Here is a 15,272-nt window from a genome sequence, read left to right on the forward strand (position 1 = left end):
TAATTGCAAGGAACGATGGCCGTGGAAATTGTACTCATTTCTTGAGTTTGTCTTGCTTCTTGTGTACATGGCACACTCACCGCTTAAGAAGGGAATTCAACGCACGGCGAAAGTAGTGCCCTTTTGCGTCAGTTTTGCTTCACACCTGCATCACACGTTTGTGGTGACGTACTGACGGCGTACGTCAGTTTTGATTCCTGTTCTCCTCTTCTTTCTTCTTCCTCCTACCTTTTTTCTACTATGTAAGCTTCTTTCTCTTGCCTTTTGGAGGTATATTAGACACTAATTTGAGCAAATATATGAACATTTAGAAAATTGTTGTACACGTTATACGTTCGACGTTCATTGTAAAGACACGAGCGCGCATCGTGAACACGCCTTTTATACATCAGGCGTGGAGGTGACGAACGTGCGACGCATTCCCTGTGTGTTCTCGACTTTGTTCGTTAGTTGTGAGGGAGTGCGCCTTACTCAACACGCAAAGGGTACTTGTTCCTTCATTGCTTGCGACGTGCGTCTCGCGCAACGCGCGTGTCTTTTGCTAACTCCGTGCGAGGGGAGCAAGTTACGCTTGCGGTCTCGCTGTTCGCAGGCTATTCGTAGAATCTTTTGGACATGTCCAACATCCCCCGTACGTGCTTACGGGCTGTCTGCGAACTCGAAATTGCGTAAGAAGCACTTGCGTGGGACGTGAGATTCTGCGCAAAATTTGGACGCAAACAGCCGGTAAGAGCCCGTACAGCCGGTTGTGACAGAGGCCTAAACAGTAGAAAAAGGGGAGGAGTAAGAAGAAAGAAGAGGAGAACAGGAAGCAAAACTGACGTACGCCGTCAGTACGTCACCACAAACGTGTGAGGCAAGTGTGAAGCAAAACTGACGCAAAAAGGCACTACATTGGCCCTGCGTTGCATTCCTTTCGTAAGTGGTGAGTGTGTGCGACGTACACAGGAAGCAAGACAAACTCAAGAAATGAGAAAAATTTCCACGGCCATCGCTCTTTGCAATTAGCGTCCCTGCTTGAAAGGACATCTCATGTGGTCCTTGCGACTCGCAAGGCAGACTTTCCTCTACCTCTACGACCTCCACGGCCTCCGCAACACCCAAAAATTGCCGGGGACGTACGATCCTGAAATTCGTGCGTCTGGTTGTGACCGAGGCTTTAAACCTGGGTCCCAACCCAACGTACGGGCTTCTACGTCTGGTCTGCGACCAAAGAAATTGGGGGAAAACGTGGGATTTCCTGCGTGAGGAACACGTCCATCGTGAAAGTTTTGGAGTTCGCAGACAGCACGTAGAAAATTTTCGACGTGATCAATAGCCGCTGCGTGCGGTCTACGAATTCTCAAAAAATGGAAGAAAGTACGACATGCGAATGTGTAGGACGTCATGTAAAAACTTATACAAAAACCTTATTGAAACGAATATTGGCACAATATAAAGTAGGATTATATGGGTACGTTTAGGTGGCCTTGGTTTGAAAATTGGTAACGTTTCTACTCCCTTTCTATATTAATTCTTTACGCACCAAGTCAGCGTTTTGTTGCGCAACCTGCTAATAATAAGCAACGTATAGGCCCTATGCCCAGTATCATTTATATCATTTGACTTTTTATTTGAACTTAGAAGACTGTTTAATTTTTTATTTATTTATTTATTTATTTATTTATTTATTATTATTATTTTTTTTTTTTTTTTTTTGTCAGATTGTGTTATCCACGTGCAAATAGGTTCGCTGGTTATTTCGTATTTCAGTCAATATTACAAAATAAGGCATAAAACTTACCTTTGCTGATTTACATGACTTTTTATGTGAGCTTAAAAGCCTGCTCGGAATTTTCCATTTTTTGTCAGACTGCGTTATCCACGTGCTAATAGGGTCACTATATATTTCATTTTTCAGTCAATAGAATTACGCATAATACTTAGCTTTTTTGGACGAAATATTGCCTACAACGAAGGATAAATGAACTCAACGATCTTCCAAGAATGTTACACTTCAATTAAATCGACACCCAGATAAGCCGCCATCATTTGTATAACAATAACCTTTTTTTGCAACATCCAGGTGTGCAACAGCATGTAAATACAAGTTTATTTTTCCAAGCGTATGAAACGGTGTTAGAATGCTTTGAAATCAATTGCATCAAAAAGTCCACTCTATGGGATTTTCTGTCAAAATAATGTGGTATTATAAAGACTAGCACAAAAGTCTGCTATAACGCTCGTGATACAGTATATAATGACTGTTCCACCAGCGTAGGCATCAAAATCGCCTGGGTTAACGCCTGAATAACTTAAGACGCTCTTTATTGTGTTTAGATCCATTCACCCATCAGGTTACAGATTATTCTGTTATCCAAATGAATGCACGTGAAGCAAGGAGTTTTTGGTAAAAGCTAACAAAACCCTTCACTGGTAGTGCGTGTTATTGTCACATGATCGTTTCTTCATTTCAATGCAAAAAATACTATAACATCTGGTATATCTTTTTCTTTTAAAATATATTATTTATTTTTCATTTTACATTTTGTATAGAGTATTCCATGAAAAAGTTAGTTAACAAGGTAGCTGACACTCAGGGTACAAATAGGAGGGTTAAGACATGAATTACTTAAGGCGTTCTTATTGCGTTTAGAGCAGTTTAGTTGACAGTTTAGTTTGCGTTTAGGTGACAGCCTATCACTGAATACTGAAGATGTTATCCAAATGAATGCACGTGAAGCAGTAAACAAGGAGTTTTTGGTAAAGGCTAACAAAAGTCTTCATTGGAAGTGCGTGTTATTGTCACATCGTTTGTTCATTTCACTGCAACACCTCGGCGGAGAAATATTGTCTCTTACTTTTGGACCTATCGTCCCCATTGAACACAGTGCATCTTCAGGTACCTACATGTATACTGCTATCATGTCTTGAATATAGTACGGGGTTAAAGATAAGGTGGTTAACCTAAATTATTTTTTATCAAATGGGTTAATACATGTATCATACTAAGTTCCTTTATTTGAAATACTTAGATCACGACAGAATTTCCCATTTTTAATCCTTGCGTTGCATTACAACAGCCCAGACGGTCACTCCCACCATCAGTTTATTGGCAAACAAGCAGAAATGAGCACTTACCATCTATATTATCGTAAAAATTGGCTAAGGATCTGTACAGTCTACTTTTGCAAGAAATTAAGTGTACCCATTTATAGATCCCGTCATTTATACGCAATATGATTTACATGGCGTGACTTTTCATTTGAACCGAAAAGCCTGCTCAAGATTGCTATTGTTTTGTCAATCCACTTTATCTAAGTGAAATTATGGTCACTTGGTAATTCGTATTTCAGTAAATATAACAGAATTATGCATAAAACTTACCTTTTCTGGACAAAAGTGGGTTAAAACGAAGGATAAATGTACTCCATCATGTAATTCTTTTTAGTGAAGAGACTGCACATGTCTTCCAAGAATACGCGACTTCCATTAAATCGACCCCCAGATCAGCTGCCATCATTTGTATAACAATGACTTAGCTATAGGTCAAAGTAGCTTTTGCAACGGCATATCCAGGGTTCTTTAAAAATGAAAATATATATCTCTTTTGTTTACTGTGGGCGTTGTCGAGAAAGAGGGATCTCCGGAGGAGACAACATTGCCAAGGTTAGCTGCCGTATCGACGATCCTTGCCTTAGCGTCAAAAAAACAGGATCCGTTCAGCTTTTGTTTTATTTACCAATAGGGTCACTATATATTTCATTTTTCAGTCAATAGAATAGGCATAAAACCTTTTGGACAAAATATTGCTTACAGCGAAGGATAAATGAACACCACGATGTAATTCTTTTCGGCGAATGTGGCACTTCGAATCGACCCCCAGATACATGGGCGTAACTAGGCATACGCACGGATGCACTGTGCGTACAATTTTTTGGCCAACCATGATATTATTTTATATAAATTTAGTGTATTTTTCACGGAATATAAAAGAAAATCCTCTGCTTATTAAAGCCACCTGTATGTACAAATCCTCTGTAACAATTGTAAAGTCACAATTGTTCTGCCCCCCACCCCCCCCCCCCCCCCCCACCCCGTCTTACATACTTTTATTGAACTGAGGTAAACAATGCCTGTAACCTTAACAGGTCATATCTTAATCGTCCATCTAACTGGAACTTCCTTTACCTCTTAATTGGAGGGTTCAGTGGCCCTAAACTCTCTTGTAGCCTCTTTCTTGAGAATATTGAACGCATTCTCGCTGGCGATATTTATCTCAGGTAAAAATCTGCCTGAGTCTTATTTTCAAAGAGCAGCTCCCGCAATCCTGGGGGCACTAGATAAAATCTGGACACCAGGTTTAATAAGAAGCTAGAGAAACAAAGGAAGAATTTTTCCTGCAAAGCTTCAAATAATTTTGACACGGACTTGACCAAGCTTACCCCTCCAAACTAACAGGGTGACATGGGCAATTTTTACAAACAAATAATTAAACTTAGATGTATCAGAGCTCTGTCGTGTCGTACAATTGGTTGTTTTTGGGAGCCATGCATCCACATGTAAGGTGAATGAAACCGTATGTTAGTTCAACTCAGAGGTGGATCCAGGATTATTTGAAGGGGGTTCCACATATGCGAAACTAGCCTTATTTTAAATAAATATAACGTTCTGGTTAATAAGAATATTGAAACTTTTTTAATTGCGAGAAAATTTCTGACTAAATGATGATTTAATTATTAATGGACATAAAGCTGCGATGTGTGGCACATAGGCTGTGATTACGCTGTCCTTCATCTGTTGCGTTAGTCTACATTTTGCTGGGAATTTTAAAAATCTGTGCGTACAATTTTTAAAGGTCTGGTTACGCCCTTGGAGTAGTTCCGAGTGCATAACCGTACACAAAGAAAGCATGGAGTATATCGGAATTGAAACCAGAGCAGTATGATGCCCAGCATCATTATCTACTGAGGGATGATGTATTTTGCGTGCTGCCCACAGGTTACGGCAAGTCCCTGATATTCAGCCTTATCTTTGATTGGTCCGGATTTGAACAAAGCGCGCTTTGACTCGTTTGCGTTCATTGGCTAGATCGTTCAATGAGTCATTGAGTGCGGGCTTTAAATTTGATTGGCGGGCGGCGGGGGCACTCGAATCTGGTCAGAGGTTACTTGACACGATGGAGCTAGGCTACAGTGAAAAGGTTAGTGTCAAGTTAGCTCTGAAGCTCAGGGTGACTCTATGGGATTCCCTGTCAAAATAATGTGGTATTATAAAAACTAGCACAAAAGTCTGCATTAACGCTCGTGATACAGTATATAATGACTGTTCTACCAGCGTAGACATCAAAATCGCCTGGATTAACGCCTGAATAACTTAAGACGCTCTTTATTGTGTTTAGATCCATTCACCCATCAAGGTGACAAATTATTCTGTTATCCAAATGAATGCACGTGAAGCAAGGAGTTTTTGGTAAAAGCTAACAAAATCCTTCATTGGTAGTGTGTGTCATTGTCACAAGATCGTTTGTTCATTTCAATGCAAAAACTACTATAACATCTAGTATATCTTTTTCTTTTAAAATATATTATTTGTTTTTCATTTTACATCTTGTATAGAGTATTTCATGAAAAAGTTAGAATAGTTAACAAGGTAGCTGACACAAATAGGAGGGTTAATACCCCCGTCACACTAGAGGCGGAATGAGCAAGAATGCCGTCGGAAAGAAAATTCTTTGTGCGCTCCTGGATATTCGAAGAGCATTCTAAAGTTCCGAGTGCATTCTAAATATTTTTACCCATTCTTGTGGCATCCCGAATGTTTTTGTCATGTCAAAAACTTTCGAATTGCATTCCAAGTGGAAATTTATCGAATGGCATTTGAACAGTATTCTAACTGCACTATGACTGAATTCTCAATATTCTCACGGCATTCCGCCAGCATTCGAAACATTCTGATCACATTAGAGGAATATTCGAACTGACAAGTGACTTAAAACACCGTCAAACTTATTCGAAATCAGTAGGAATCAAGCCGGAATTACTAAATTTAAAATTCGTACCATATTCGGGAGGGAATTTCAATTTATCATAATATATTACAGCTTTGTAAGAATGCCTCTGGAAAACTAAGAATGCACATCGAACCCGCCTGGAATGATTCTTGCACATTCCAGGTATATTACCTCTCAAATGCAGCTCGAATGTAGTTGGAATACTGTAGGGATATTGCGATAAATTTCTTCTTGGCATGCACTTCGAAAGTTTTTGACATGACAAAAACATTCGAGCCGGCCACAAGAATGGGTAAAAATATTTGGAATGCACTCGAAAATTTCATAATGTTTTAGAATGCTCTTCGAATATCCTGGAATGCACAAATAATTGTATTTCAGACGCCATTCTTAATCATTCCACCTCCAGTGTGACGGGGATTTTATATCCCGCCAGAATGTTTCGAATGTGCCTCGGATGAGCTGAAATATTTATGTTGCCAGCAATCGAACTACACTAGTGCGCCGTTCAAAGTATATTCTAAATATTATTACTGCCTTCTTACATTATCATAAATATTCCTAGTTTTCCAACTACATTCGAACTGCTTTTGAGAGCTAATTAATACAGTCGAAAGTGCACTCATCATTCCAGGCGAATTCAAGCGCATTCTGAGTATTCCAACGGTACTCTTACAATAATTAAGGTCAATTTGAATTTTTCCCCGAATGTGGTGCGAATTTTAAAAATTCTTCGTTCAGGCTCATTCTTCTTCATTCCTGCTGATTCCGAATAAGTGTGACGGGGGTATAACGCCTGAATTACTTTAGACGCTCTTATTGTGTTTAGAGCCATTGACCCATCAAGGTGACAGCCCAGTCGGTTTCTTTGTCACCTTGGTTATCACTATGGCAATGCAGTCGAGGTCAAGAGATTAGGTGAGGTGCGTTGCACATTGAAAAGAGGGGTTACATGGTGTCATATCATATAACCGAGACCAACCACGCATGTATATTTGTTTTTGTTGGTTCTAGTATGTATGTAGCTGACTTAAATCACAGATAGGTGTACAGATACCTGTAGGTCTATTCTAGATCTGTTAAGGGTGAAAATATACTCATTCTCCCCGGTGGTTTTCATATTGTGCGTTTTGTTGAGACACTCCCTTTACAAAAGCGAAAAAAGCGACTGGGCGTAAAATATGATTTATTTTCGAGAATAAGTTGTTAAATTTGGATAATTTTTGAAGATTTTTGAAGGTCTTTTCACGATAACAAAAGACTGAAAGCTTCACTAGTTCCGATTTCGGATTAATCATGTAAAATCCTTACCACAAATTCTCTGCTTTTCAAATATCAAATGGTCGACAACAGTATGTTTCCCTTTGCAGAGGAGCTGAAGAAACAACAGAACATTCATTCTGGTATTGTGCGGTTACCCAAAAATTACTGGCCAATTTGGTAGAATATATATTATCCAATGCTCAAGTTACTCTACCTGTCTCAAGAAAGAATTGCTTAAGCCTCGGTCACAATCGGTGTGGCAGGAGTGCACGTCCTAGTAATGCAAGTCCGCCCGGACCTGGAAATGCAAGTCCTAGGGCATGCATTGCTAGGATTCAATGTCCGTAGGACAAAGGCTCCCAAGTAATGTAAGCCCTACGTGTAGTAATGCACGTCCTAATGGGACGTGCGTTCCTGACATTTTAGTAACGCATGTCCTATACAGTTTACACCGAGAAATGACATGAATAAAAAGATATAGAGACATACTAGTTATAGAGATAAAATAAGCGTTTGCTTTATTCCATGTATATGACATTTTATCTTTATATTTTACAATGTTTTTATTTTCCGATAGGTAGTTTATATGCATATTAATGAAGTAACAAAAACAATTTATTTACTTTATGTGTATTTTTCATCTACTAAACGCAAATTTTTATGTATTAACACATATTTTTTGGCATTCTCCTCCATCAGTACACAATATGTATGATCCTAGTTTGCCCGATTTTTTTTTAAACAAAATAAGGCACCATCCAAAGGCATCCCTTATTTTCCTCCTTTGAGGTATATGTACAGTGTTTTTTATTTCATGTCCTTTTCTACTGGGGTGTACCTTTTGTGTTTTGCGTCGAAATTCTTATTTGGTCTCTCTCTCTCTTTTTCAAAACCTTATTCCTAAGAGAAAAATCACTTTTCCCAAAACGCGGCATCTCCGTTCTTAGATTTATTTTTCGGTTTACACTCGCAGAAATTGAAAAATAACCTCAAACTCTAGGGAAATTTGCTCTTGGAAAGTATGGGCTGAGATTTAAGACAAATCAAGACAGTTTAGAAATTGAAAATTGCAATATATGTATATATAATGTTCTGTAATAAACCTTTGCTATTTTGGTGCTTTGACACTTAAAAAACAAAACAAAAAATAGTTGTAAATGTAATAAGCACGGAATTTCGAACACATTAGACATTAAAAACACCACTAAATATTTTACTACAAGTAATAAATGGGGGGAGAGGGGAGGGGGGTAAAGGTCATGTCAAAGGTAGGTCTCGAACCCATAGATGTAACAGAACAGTTCATGAACGGACTAGCACGATAACCACTACACAGACGAGCTGAAATTGCAAACCTCTCATTTTTTGTCTGATATATGGCTCACCAGAAGGATTTCATATACATTTATAGTTGTATCATTTAACCGTATTATTGCCTAAGGATAGGACTTTCAAATGGCCGGACTTGTATTACTTTCATAGGTGGAACAGGAATAAAAATCCGACAGTAATACAAGCCCTACCTACTCTAAGTATGAGCCAGGAACCTAAGTCCCTGTAGGAGTACTATTCCCAAGTAATGTTAGTCCTACGGACAATCATTACCAGGAACCGAGGTCCTACGCAATTTAGAGTTTGCAGACAGCCCGTTAGCACGTACAGAGGATGCTGGACATGTACAAAAGATTCTACGAATAGCCTGCGAACAACGAGGCCGCAAGCGTAACTTGCTCCCCTCGCACGGAGTTAGCAAGAGAGACGCGCGTTGTGCAAGACGCACGTCGCAAGCAATAAAGGAGCAAGTGCCCTTTGCTTGTTGAGTAAGGCGCACGCCCACACAACTAACGAATAAAGTCGAGAGCACACGGGAATGCATCGCACGTGCGTCACCCCCACGCCTGGTGTATGAAAGGCGTGCTCACGACGCACGTTCGTGTCTTTACAATGAACGTCGACTGCCTTACTTGTAAAACAATTATCAAAATTTTTCCAATTTTGGCTCAGTTATGTTTCTAATATGCCTCCAAAAGGCAAGAGAAAGAAGCTTAAAGCCTCGGTAACAACCGGACGCACGAATTTCAGGATCGTACGTCCCCTGCGATTTTTGGGTGTTGCGGAAGTCGTGGAGGTCGTAGAGGTAGAGGCCAGTCCGCCTTGCGAGTCGCAAGGGCCAAATGAGATGTCCTTTCAAGCAGGGACGCTATTTCCAAGGAACGATGGCCGTGGAAATTGTACTCATTTCTTGAGTTTGTCTTGCTTCCTGTGTACATGGCACACTCACCGCTTAAGAAGGGAATGCAACGCACGGCGAAAGTAGTGCCCTTTTGCGTCAGTTTTGATTCACACCTGCATCACACGTTTGTGGTGACGTATTGACAGCGTACGTCAGTTTTGATTCCTGTTCTCCTCTTCTTTCTTCTTCCTCCTACCTTTCTTCTACTATGTAAGCTTCTTTCTCTTGCCTTTTGGAGGTATATTAGACACTAAATTGAGCAAAAATATGAACATTTAGAAAATTGTTGTACACGTTATACGTTCGACGTTCATTGTAAAGACTCGAGCGCGCATCGTGAACACGCCTTTTATACATCAGGCGTGGAGGTGACGAACGTGCGACGCATTCCCTGTGTGTTCTCGACTTTGTTCGTTAGTTGTGAGGGCGTGCGCCTTACTCAACACGCAAAGGGTACTTGTTCCTTCATTGCTTGCGACGTGTGTCTCGCGCAACGCGCGTGTCTTTTGCTAACTCCGTGCGAGTGGAGCAAGTTACGCTTGCGGTCTCGCTGTTCGCAGGCTATTCGTAGAAGCTTTTGGACATGTCCAACATCCCCCGTACGTGCTTACGGACTGTCTGCGAACTCGAAATTGCGTAAGAAGCACTTGCGTAGGACGTGAGATTCTGCGCAAAATTTGGACGCAAACAGCCCGTAAGAGCCCGTACGGCCGGTTGTGACCGAGGCCTAAACAGTAGAAAAAGGGGAGGAGTAAGAAGAAAGAACAGGAGAACAGGAAGCAAAACTGACGTACGCCGTCAGTACGTCACCACAAACGTGTGAGGCAAGTGTGAAGCAAAACTGACGCAAAAAGGCACTACTTTCGCCCTGCGTTGCATTCCTTTCGTAAGTGGTGTGTGTGTGCGACGTACACAGGAAGCAAGACAAACTCAAGAAATGAGAAAAATTTCCACGGCCATCGCTCTTCGCAATTAGCGTCCCTGCTTGAAAGGACATCTCATGTGGTCTTTGCGACTCGCAAGGCAGACTTTCCTCTACCTCTACGACCTCCACGGCCTCTGCAACACCCAAAAATTGCCGGGGACGTACGATCCTGAAATTCGTGCGTCTGATTGTGACCGAGGCTTTAAACTTGGGTCCCAACCCAACGTACGGGCTTCTACGTCTGGTCTGCGACCAAAGAAATTGGGGAAAACGTGGGATTTCCTGCGTGAGGAACACGTCCATCGTGCAAGTTTTGGAGTTCACAGACAGCACGTAGAAATTTTTCGACATGATCAATAGCCGCTGCGTGCGGTCTACGAATTCTCAAAAAATGGAAGAAAGTACGACATGCGAACGTGTCGGACGTCATGTAAAAACTTATACAAAAACCTTATTGAAACGAATATTGGCACAATATTAACTAGGATTATATGGGTACATTTAGGTGGCCTTGGTTTGAAAATTGGTAACGTTTCTACTCCCTTTCTATATTAATTCTTTACGCACCAAGTCAGCGTTTTGTTGCGCAACCTGCTAATAATGAGCAACGTATATATATGGCCAGTATCATTTATATGATTTGACTTTTTATTTGAACTTAGAAGACTGTTTATTTTTTTTTTTTCTTTTTGTCAGATTGTGTTATCCACGTGCAAATAGGTTCGCTGGTTATTTCGTATTTCAGTCAATATTACAAAATAAGGCATAAATCTTACCTTTGCTGATTTACATGATTTTTTATGTGAGCTTAAAAGCCTGCTCGGAATTTTCCATTTTTTGTCAGACTGCGTTATCCACGTGCTAATAGGGTCACTATATATTTCATTTTTCAAAATATTGCCTACAACGAAGGATAAATGAACTCAACGATCTTCCAAGAATGTTACACTTCAATTAAATCGACCCCCAGATAAGCCGCCATCATTTGTATAACAATAGCCTTTTTTTTTTCAACATCCAGGTGTGCAACAGCATATAAATACAAGTTTATTTTCCAAGCGTATGAAACCGTGTTAGAATGCTTTGAAATCAATTGCATTAAAAAGTTCACTCTATGGGATTCTCTGTCAAAACTAGAGGATCAGAGAGGCGATACCGCCTCCAAATATTGTACCACCAGCTGGAGCAAGCGCATTCATATAGACCCCCACACACACAAAATAAGGGACACAGCCACCAGTCTTTTGCTTGACAAGCTGTAAAAATGCAATCAACAAGAATTTTCAAAATATGCAAAAAAATATATCAAAAGTTCATCAAAAGGTAGGTCAAAGGTCAATGTCACATTAAGATTGCCAGTATATGACTTCCTATTCAACTTCAAAAGTAACTTTGGACCTATCTCTGCCAGTTTGGGAGATAAAAGGGAAGCAAAATTTGCAAAGTTCAGTTCATGGTGAAAAGTAGGTCAAAGGTCAATTTTAAGGTCACATAAAGATTGCCAGTGTATGGCTTCCTATTCAACTTCAATATGACTATGGACCTATCTCTGCCAGTTTTGGAGATAAAAGGGAAGCAAAATTTGGAAAGTTCAGTTCATGGTGAAAAGTAGGTCAAAGGTCAATTTTAAGGTCAAATTAAGATTGCCGGTATATGACTTCCTATTCGACTTCAATAGTAACTTTGGACCTATCTCTGCCAGTTTTGGATATAAAAGGGAAGCAAAATTTGCAAAGTTCAGTTCATGGTGAAAAGTAGGTCAAAGGTCAATTTCAAGGTCACATTAAGATTGCCAGTATATGACTTCCTATTCTAGTTCAATAGTAACTATGGACCTATCTCTGCCAGTTTGGGAGATAAAAGGGAAGCAAAATTTGCAAAGTTCAGTTCATGGTGAAAAGTAGGTCAAAGGTCAATTCAAGGTCACATTTAGATTGCCAGTATATGACTTCCTATTCAAGTTCAATAGTATCTATGGACCTATCTCTGCCAGTTTTGGAGATAAAAGGGAAGCAAAATTTGGAAAGTTCAGTTCATGGTGAAAAGTAGGTCAAAGGTCAATTTCAAGGTCACATTAAGATTGCCAGTATATGACTTCCTATTCTAGTTCAATAGTAACTATGGACCTATCTCTGCCAGTTTGGGAGATAAAAGGGAAGCAAAATTTGCAAAGTTCAGTTCATGGTAAAAAGTAGGTCAAAAGTCAATTCAAGGTCACATTTAGATTGCCAGTATATGACTTCCTATTCAAGTTCAATAGTATCTATGGACCTATCTCTGCCAGTTTTGGAGATAAAAGGGAAGCAAAATTTGGAAAGTTCAGTTCATGGTGAAAAGTAGGTCAAAGGTCAATTTTAAGGTCACATTTAGATTGCCAGTGTATGACTTCCTATTCAAGTTCAATAGTAACTATGGACCTATCTCTGCCAGTTTTGGAGATAAAAGGGAAGCAAAATTTGGAAAGTTCAGTTCATGGTGAAAAGAAGGTCAAAGGTCAATTTCAAGGTCACATTTAGATTGCCAGTGTATGACTTCCTATTCAAGTTCAATAGTGTGTATGGACCTATCTCTGCCAGTTTTGGAGATAATGAAACAAAATTTGCAAAATTCAGTTCATGGTGAAAAGTAGGTCAAAGGTCAATTTCAAGGTCACATTTAGATTGCCAGTGTATGACTTCCTATTCAAGTTCAATAGTAACTTTGGACCTTTCTCTGCCAGATTTGGAGATAAAAGGGCAGCAAAATTTGCAAAGTTCAGTTCAAGGTGAAAAGTAGGTCAAAGGTCAATTTTAAGGTCAAATTAAGATTGCCGGTATATGACTTCCTATTCGACTTCAATAGTAACTTTGGACCTATCTCTGCCAGTTTTGGATATAAAAGGGAAGCAAAATTTGCAAAGTTCAGTTCATGGTGAAAAGTAGGTCAAAGGTCAATTTCAAGGTCACATTTAGATTGCCAGTATATGACTTCCTATTCAAGTTCAATTGTAACTATAGACCTATCTCTGCCAGTTTTGGAGATAAAAGGGAAACAAAATTTGCAAAGGTTAGTTCATGGTGAAAAGTAGGTCAAAGGTCAATTTCAAGGTCACATTTAGATTGCCAGTATATGACTTCCTATTCAAGTTCAATAGTAACTATGGACCTATCTCTGCCAGTTTTGGAGAAAAAAGGGAAGCAAAATATGCAAAGTTTAGTTCATGGTGAAATTTAGTCAGGCGGCTAAGTCCAAATTTTATCCAGAATTCTGCAAAAGATGATAAAAGCATGAAATTTTCCACAATGAATGACCATTGGGTGTTTGTCAACCCCCCGATCCAAAATAGACGAACACCCAATGGTCATTCATCGTGGAAAGTTCATGCTTTTATCATCTATTGTTTCATGCTTTTATCATCTGTTGCACAATTCTGGATAAAATTTGGACATAGCCACCTGACTATACCGTACTGCACATTTTGCTTTCACCATCAATATGTACTTTTTGATAGCGTAACTCGAAAACCGTCTGGAATACAAAAAAACGGAGACCGCTTCCAGTGTTGGGCTTTACATGCTCTACAAAATGCAAAAAAGAATGGGTCTCTAGCATTAACGGTTTTCCGAATTAGAGACAGTTTTCAGTTTCGGCATCTTATGGCCGCTACTCCCGTGAAAATGCACCGATTGACCCCAAATTCACGGAGATGAAAGATGACCTGAAGGGTAACACTTTCCAATAATATTATTGGTTAAGTCTGTGTGGTGTCTGAATAACAGGGCAAAAAATTTTTTTTCGTAAGACCTTAAAGTAAATGTCAAAGGTCAAAGCCAAGGGCATATTTGAAATCTACACATATGACTTTTGGAAAGCCGTCTGTAGAAATTTTTCCCATAACCCCTTCCGTAGGGTAGATAATTAGCATTTAATTTTGCCATTTTTGGACAAGGGTGCATTGCAATGAGTGCCACACCCACACTGTAAAAACAGCGTTTAGCATTTAAATACATACAACACACGTTAGGCACCTATATGCATTTAGAAATCTGTGTAAATGCTAAACGCGTATAGCTTTTCAAACGTTTCACAGAAGAAAAAGCTAGACACGTTGGCATTGTTACACGTTTAGCTATGTGTTTAGCTTCACCGACATATGATTCTATAACAAGTCTATCACAAGCTAAGCACATTGGCTAAGCACTTCCTCTGCTAAGCGCGTGAGGCTGCTAAACATATGGAGCTGCTTTAGGTGTGGAATTCCTTAACGCGTGGAGCTGCTAAACAACATGTTTAGCTTTTCAAGCTCGTCACAGAAAAAAATGCTTCACAATCCCATATATACGATCCCGTAACAAGTTTATTACAAGACTCAACAATTTTGCTTAACACTTCCCCTTGTAAACATATGGGGCTGTTGGAGGCGAGAAGCAGCCTGCTCGAACGCGTTGTGTCCTTCCTTGCAGTAACGTGTGATTATTTAAAATAGGCCTATTAAGTAATAATCCAAATAACAAATAACGTTTTCACGACTTTATCAGCTGGTTACATGATGGTGATGGTATAGAATAACGTTATGGTAACGTTATGGTTGTTTTTAACTCCATGCAAAATGATGCCCTTGCAGTTTTATAAGCGTTTTATAACATTCTGGAAAAAAATTATTTAATGTTTTGAAAACTTTTTTTTAATCACCAAAACACGTCTTATGCTGTATGAACTACAGTTAGCGGTTAATTCCAAAATGGGCTTGGGTTAGTCGGCGACTAGAGCGGTGCGACTTGAAAAATATTCGGACTATCGTTACCAAAATAACCAGCATGTGATGAAAGCTTAAATAAACCATTATAATGAATACCCCACCATCATCCTGATGTTCTATT

The 15,272-nt window shown here is 39.6% G+C and overlaps 1 protein-coding gene and 1 long non-coding RNA gene across 2 annotated transcripts in view; one reads left to right on the plus strand and one right to left on the minus strand.

The window, feature by feature from the left end:
- LOC147761252 (uncharacterized) overlaps positions 1–3,653 on the minus strand; it is a 43,166-nt gene extending 39,513 nt beyond the window's left edge. The window contains exon 1 of the mRNA XM_087015835.1: positions 3,367–3,653. The gene's annotated coding sequence lies outside the window, so the exon portion shown is untranslated. The remainder of the gene's footprint in view (positions 1–3,366) is intronic.
- The window catches only part of LOC147761246 (uncharacterized), a 381,866-nt gene that overhangs the window by 255,072 nt on the left and 111,522 nt on the right, over positions 1–15,272 (plus strand). The window lies entirely within an intron of this gene.

This window comes from Lingula anatina, chromosome 6 (genome assembly GCF_051362555.1).
Source record: "Lingula anatina isolate TDL-2025a chromosome 6, LinAna3.0, whole genome shotgun sequence".
In the NCBI taxonomy this organism is placed as follows: domain Eukaryota; kingdom Metazoa; phylum Brachiopoda; class Lingulata; order Lingulida; family Lingulidae; genus Lingula; species Lingula anatina.